The following is a 7,299-nucleotide window of genomic DNA, read 5'->3' as shown; positions in this document are numbered from 1 at the left end:
CCTGAAACCATGACCTGAGTCAAAATCAAGAGCTAGACACTTGACTGACTGAGCCACCTAGGTGCTCATGTTTTAATTTTAGTATAAGTTTTAAAATCTGGGGGCAGTTTAAGGAAAACCTTATATGCTAATTTTAGCCCTGGGTTAATCTTTTACAACCAAATTAAGAATCACTGCAGTTGAACATCAGTAAACAAATGTACAATTTGAAAACCCAGGCCATAACCCAGGCCATAAACTTACTAACAGAGTTAATGATCATGGTAAGGGACTTACTAACAGAGTTAATGATCATGGTAAGGGACAGTTCCAAAGACCAGCTGATCCCTCTTTTACACTGGAAAGAAATAAACTTTTCCATCTGTGGAGGTGGAACAACATGGAAAGAATTCTGCTTCAAGAAATTTGGGGTTCTCTTCTTTCAGGAAAATGGGTGGCTCAGATGCTTAAGCATCTGCCTTCAGCTCAGGTCATGGTCCTAGGGTCCTGTGATCGAGTCCCACATTTGGGCCCCTGCTCAACAAAGAGCCTTCTTCTTCCTCTACCTCTGCCTCTCTCTCTCTCTCTCTCTCTCTCTCTCTCTCTCTGTCATGAATAAATAAATAAAATGTTTTAAAAGTACATTTGCATAGAAATGGAAAACGCTAGAGTCTTTACCACAAATGAAATTACAAAGATTCAACATATTAAATTCAGTCCAGGGAGCACGAAATGTTATATGGGAGCAAAGGAAGGGTTGAAAATGTAATTTCTAGCTAAGCAACCAGCAGAGCCCAAGAATTTCAGGCATAGAAATTAGCTGTGGAAAGACTATTTAATAACATGAATTTATACGCTTTAGTTTTAAGATAATATAGACATTTCTGCAGAATTGTTTAGATTTTAACAAGGCACCATAATGCATCAAGGTCCCTTTCCAAAGTCACTCAGAGATATTCTGAATTTTCAGTTGGTAACAATGACATTTTTGTAACTTAATAACTTTTCACAGATCTCTAGCCTCTGCATAAAAGGCAAGAAAATCCCACTCTTAGTCTGGTCCTGCTTAATGTCAGTTTGTAGAATGAAATGACATTAAATCCAGCCATGGCCTAAATTGCACAGAAGTCACAATTCTCCGGGCATGTCAACATTTTTTTATTCTCATCTCCTCAGTGTGAACAGTCTCTCAATCACTTCTTCTTTGTGCCCTACCCCTATTAAAAGGCTCCTATCCTGGGGAGATGCACAGATATCCAGTTCTAACGGCTCTACTACTACTCATCTCCAGCTCCCCCTATTGGGGGACAAAGTGATAGCTTGCTGCAAAGAGTTGTAGCAACAGTGATTATTTATAAATTCATTTTTGTGCACTTGTACTCAATTTAAAACCTGGGACTTATAACTTCTCTCCAAACTACTTTCTGGGGGGGGGGGATAATAAAATATGCATCAACACAAAAGAGTGTTTTATTCGTATAGGAAGGAAAAGAATTAACATACATAATAACTGTGTTCATCAAATACTTTATAATCAAATATTGAATTAACCCAGAATCCTGCATTTTTATCGACATTTCCATTTTCCTGCAAGAAGAGAACCTCAAAGAAGTCACTTGTTGCTTTCAGTGAATTAGGAGTCTTGATGTTTGTAAACCTGAATCTTTGAGAAAAACACCAGGAAAAAAAAAAAAAGAAAAAGTAAATCACGAGGTAAAACTGTCACACTTTTTGAAGTAAACTAATTACTAACTGAAGGGAACACATCTCCACACACTTAAGCACCTGCTCAATTCAAATTCCTGGCAGTTCCTTTGAAGGAGCTTACTTATGTTTTGGTATTATTACCACAATAATAAAATTTTCAAGCAGGAAAAAAAAAAATAATTACAAATAAGTGAATGACAGCGGAAGTGAAGCCCTTTCACTATGATTTTCAATTTTTTTTTGATTTTTTTAAAATTTTTTATTTTTTATAAACATATATTTTTATCCCCAGGGGTACAGGTCTGTGAATCACCAGGTTTACACACTTCACAGCACTCACCAAAGCACATACCCTCCCCAATGTCCATAATCCCACCCCCTTCTCCCAAACCCCCTCCCCCCAGCAAACCTCAGTTTGTTTTGTGAGATTAAGAGTCACTTATGGTTTGTCTCCCTCCCAATCCCATCTTGTTTCATTGATTCTTCTCCTACCCACTTAAGCCCCCATGTTGCATCACCACTTCCTCATATCAGGGAGATCATATGATAGTTGTCTTTCTCTGCTTGACTTATTTCGCTAAGCATAATACACTCTAGTTCCATCCATGTTGTCACAAGTTTTGTGTTCAATCCACATTGCAGAGATATAAGGGAAACCACGATTTGGGTTCCCATGTTTTATTCAAGAAGTCATACAAAATATTTCAGATAAACAAGTTATTATTCTGAGGATCTTATTTATTATATATTTGAAACAGAAAAAGAGTGAGCACACAAGCAGGGGGAATGGCAGGCAGAGTAAGAGGGAGAAACAGGCCCCCTCCACTGGAACAAGGAACCCAATGTGGGATTCAAGCTCAGGACCCTGAGACCATGACCTGAGCCAAAGGCAGATGCCTAACTGACTAAGCCACACAAGTAGATATCTATATCTATATCTATCTATATCTATATCTATATCTATATCTATATCTATATCTATATCTATCTATATATTTTTCTTGTCATCATCTTCCTTGTCTTACTCATCTAGTTAATCTGTAAGTAATGCAATTTGTAGTGTTCTTTACTGTTAGCAACTACATACAACCAATCATGTAAATTATTATTCAATTATTTTTTCTTGAGATATTTCAAATACCTTTTGGAAAAAGTCACCACAGAAGTTATGATAATCTTTCTCTTGATCCTTTCAATGGTTGCAACCCCTCCACCAAGATCCCCAACTATCCCATTCACTTTGATTCTCTCTTGAAGAAACTGCTCAAAATTAGCAATATCCATGATTCCATCTTCTGTAGGGTGAGTGCAGTCAAGGGTAAACTTTAGAACTTGCTTCTCTCCCCACCCCTCAGCTTTCTGCAAGGTGTTTTTGTTTGTTTGTTTGTTTGTTTTTATGGGCACAATGACCTCTTGGAGGCAGAAAGGGGCACTTCAGTGTTCTTTTGACTGATAGATGCTTCTGTATTCCCTCACTTTTAATATGTAGGCATCTTTAGGTCTGAAATGAGACTCTTGTAGGCAGCATATTTATGGGTCTTGTTTTTTCTTTGTTTGTGTTTGATTTTTATTGCTGTTTTGTTTTGTTTTGTTGTGGCTATTCTGTCACCTACGTCTTTTGATAAGGAACTTTATTCAATTTATATTCAAAGTGATTATTGATAGATATTTATTTATTGACATCCTATTACTTTTTTGGTGATTGTTTCTGCAGATTTTTTTCTGATCCATTCTGGTCTTAACCTATTTCATGGCTTGCTGGTTTTCTTTAGTGATATATTTGAAATATTTCTTTTATTCTTTGTACATTTATTAGTGTGTTTTGATATATGTTAACCATTAGGTTTGCATATAACCCTTTCTGCATATATCAGGCTATATTAAACTGATGTCATTCAAGTTTTAACCAATCTTTCGTCCTCTCCTCCCCACACTTTTTTTTTTAAAGATTTTATTTATTTATTTGACAGAGAGAGACCACAAGTAGGCAGAGAGGCAGGCAGAGAGAGAGAGAGGAGGAAGCAGGCTCCCTGCTGAGCAGAGAGCCCCATGTGGGACTCAATCCCAGGACCCTGAGATCATGACCTGAGCCGAAGGCAGCGGTGTAACCCACTGAGCCACCCAGGCGCCCTCCCCACACTTTTGATATACGTTATTTGGTATTTCTTATATCTTATGAGTCCCTTGACTGATTTTTAATAGAATTATTCACTTCTTTTGTGTTTCCTACTTTTATACTGTCAATTTTGGTCTCTCCTTTCCACTCAAAGAATCACATTTCATATTTCTTGCAGCTTGATATAGAGGTTGTGAACTCCTTTATGTTTCACTCTTCTGGGAAACTCTTTATCTGTCCTCCAGTCTTAAATTCTTTATCTGTCTTCCAGTCTTAAGTTCAGTGAGTATTCTTAAGATAATTGCTGTGAATTCTCTTTCAGCCATGTTACTTTTATCTTTTTTTGCTTAAATCTTGGCCTCTGGCTTTGTTCTTTTCTTTCATTAGGGATAAATTTATCTGTTTATTCACTTTGTCTACTTCTCTATGTCTGTTTCTTTGTGTTAAGAAATTGAGTTATATCGTCTGCTCTTGGAAGTAGTGACTATGAGGAAGAGTTCTTGGAGTGCTTTTCAGTGCAGTCTCCTCTGTTCATCAGAACCTGAAACTTTAGGAGAGTATACTATGTGTTTTGCTTACACCTTGATGTTGTCTCTAAGTCATTTTTCCTTTTACTGCATTCACCTACAGTGACTTTCTGTCTCTTATGGGCTATGCTTGCTATCTGTAGTGTTATTGGAACCCAGGACATTTATGTTATTGTAACCCAGCTCTGAGTGGGTGTCACCCCTAGGGTAATTGGGAACTGGTTGTTCTTCTTACAACTGAATGTGAGATGTTGAAATTTCCCGTTTTCGTATGTTTGTTTTCAAGTTTTTATTCAAACTCCAGTTAGTTAACATAAATGTAACATTAGTTTCAGGAGTAGAATTGTTATTCATCACTTATATGTAACACCCAGTGATCATCACAAGTACCTTCCTTAATACCCATCACCTATTTATCCCACTGCCCCAACTACCTCCCCTCCAGTAACTCTCAGTATTTCCTGTATAGTTAAGAGACTGTTCTTTTGTTTACCTCTCTCTCTTCCCTCCCCAGGTTCATCTGTTTCATTTTATTTAAAGATTTTATTTATTTACTTGACAGAGATAAATCACAAGTAGATGGAGAGGCAGGCAGAGAGAAAGAGAGGGGGAAGCAGGCTCCCTGCTGAGCAGAGAGCCCGATGCGGGGCTCGATCCCAGGACCCTGAGATCATGACCTGAGCCGAAGGCAGCGGCTTAACCCACTGAGCCACCCAGGCGCCCCTCATCTGTTTCATTTCTTAAATTCTACATATGAGTGAAATCATACTGTTTGTCTTTTTCTGACTAACTTATTTCACTTAACATAATACACTCTAGCTCCATCCATGCTGTTGGAAATGACAAGATCTTATTCTTTGTGGCTGAGTAATATTCCATTATATATCTCTATCTATATCATCTATATATCTATCTAAATACATCTGTCTACCTATCATCAATGTATCTCTCTCTCTCACATGTTCTTTATCTATTCAAGTGTCAATGGATGTTTGGGCTCTAGGAATAAAACTAATGAAAGATATAAAAGACTGTACTCTAAAAACTACAGAACACTGATGAAAGAAATTGACAATGACACAAAGAAATTGAAAAATATTCCATGCTCATGAATTAGAAGAACAAATATTGTTAAAATGTCTATACAACCCAAAACAATCTACTATTTAGGTAGAGTTGTCTATCACTTCAATTTTCTCATGGTTTGCTTCATATATATAAGATATCTAATGTGTGGTATATGTATATAATACTCTCTCTATATATATAATTCAATAGATATATATAATCACATATGAATACCTATAAAACAATATAATAATATATAATATTATAATAACATATAATATATATAATGCTTTATTTCCTTGGATATTTGATCTTTTATCAAATATAATATCTGCTTTTGTCTCTTTAAACATATTTTTTTTTACCTAATTCTATTGTGTCCGATATTTCATAGCCAGTATAGTTCCCTTTTGAGACTGCTTACACAGAATAATTTTTACATCCTTTAATTTTCAACCTATTCTTGTTTTCAAATCTAAAGTGAGTTCTTTGTAGACAACATATATTAGGATTTGGTTTCGATCTTTTTTGTCAATCTTTATTTTTTCATTGGGGAATTTATCTATTTACATTTAAAGTAATTATTAATAGTTAAGGACTTACTATTTCCACTCAGCTATTTGTTTCCCCATATGTTACAGTGTATTTTGTCTCTCATTCCCTCCTATATAGCATTCCTTTGTGATAAGTTGATTTTTTTGTTTTGTTTTGTTTTGTTTTTGGTAACTTTCATTCATTTCTGATTTTTTATTATATATTTATAGACACTTTTGTGCTACAATGGGAGTTACAAATAACTTCATAAAATTAATTCTATTTAAAACAAATACCAACTTAAATTCAATTACATTAAAACTACTCTTATAGCTCAACCCTCCTTTATGTTACTCATGACACAAATTACATCTTTAATTAGATTATATTAAAATAGATTATCATTATTTCATGATTTTACTTTAAATCCTGTAGAATAACAAGTCATGTTATGAACAAAAATTACAATACTTGTTTCTATATTCAGTTTTGAATTTACCTTTATCAGAAAAAAAAAATATATATATGTTTATCTTGGAAATAATAGAAGAATAAAAGAATATAATATATATATATATATATATATATATATATATATATATATAGGTTTCTAGTTTTTCTCTGACATTTTTTCATTTCAACTTGAAGGATTCCTCTTAGCATTTATAGTAGTGCATATCAAGTAGTAATAAACTCCCTTGTCACTCTCGCCAGCAAGAACGACTCGGAGACTCACGTAGCGGGGAACCTTTTTTATTAATCGCTTTTTCTTTCCTCCTCCTCTAACCCCGGGCGCATGGGTTTTTATGCAGGCAGTGTTAACCAATCAGAGCATGATCACCAAACATAACCATACATGGCCATGCTGTGTTCATGCAGTGCGCATGCACCTCCCGCGTGAGTGGACCTAAATGAACAGCCAATCATATTCAGTCCCTTACAGCTCTTATAGTGGGCCTCCTGTACTGGCTCCCCACACTCCCTCAGCTTTTATTAATAAATTTTGTTAATCTAAATCTGGATTTGCCAGATGTAGAACTTCAGGTTTACTACTTTTCTTTCAGCACTTTAAATGTTTTATCCCACTGTCTTTTGTCCTGAAATGTTTGTGCTTATAAATCTAATAATATTAGTGAGGAATATTTTTACATAATGATCTTTATTCTCTCCCTGCTTTCAAAATTATCTCTTTATCTTTGGCTTTTGACATCTTGATTATAATGTGTCTTATTGTAGGTCTCTTCTATTTATCTTTCTTTTTATTCTTTGATTTTTTTTTTGTATTTGTATACTTGTGCCTTTCTTTAGTTATTGTAATTTCTCAGGCATCTTTTTTTCCCCCTTTTAATAATTCCCTTTGCTCTTTTG

At 35.1% G+C, this 7,299-nt stretch overlaps 1 protein-coding gene across 1 annotated transcript in view; it reads right to left on the bottom strand.

Moving 5' to 3' along the window:
- Positions 1-6,668: 6,668 nt before the first annotated feature.
- The window catches only part of LOC309855587 (uncharacterized protein), a 1,049,056-nt gene continuing 1,048,425 nt past the window's right edge, over positions 6,669-7,299 (bottom strand). The window contains exon 2 of the mRNA XM_082715997.1: positions 6,669-6,896. The gene's annotated coding sequence lies outside the window, so the exon portion shown is untranslated. The remainder of the gene's footprint in view (positions 6,897-7,299) is intronic.

The sequence above is a fragment of the Mustela nivalis genome, assembly GCF_964662115.1.
Source record: "Mustela nivalis genome assembly, chromosome: X".
NCBI classification, from domain to species: domain Eukaryota; kingdom Metazoa; phylum Chordata; class Mammalia; order Carnivora; family Mustelidae; genus Mustela; species Mustela nivalis.
Note: the sequence above shows the minus strand (reverse complement) of the source record. Positions and strands in the feature narration are given on the sequence as shown.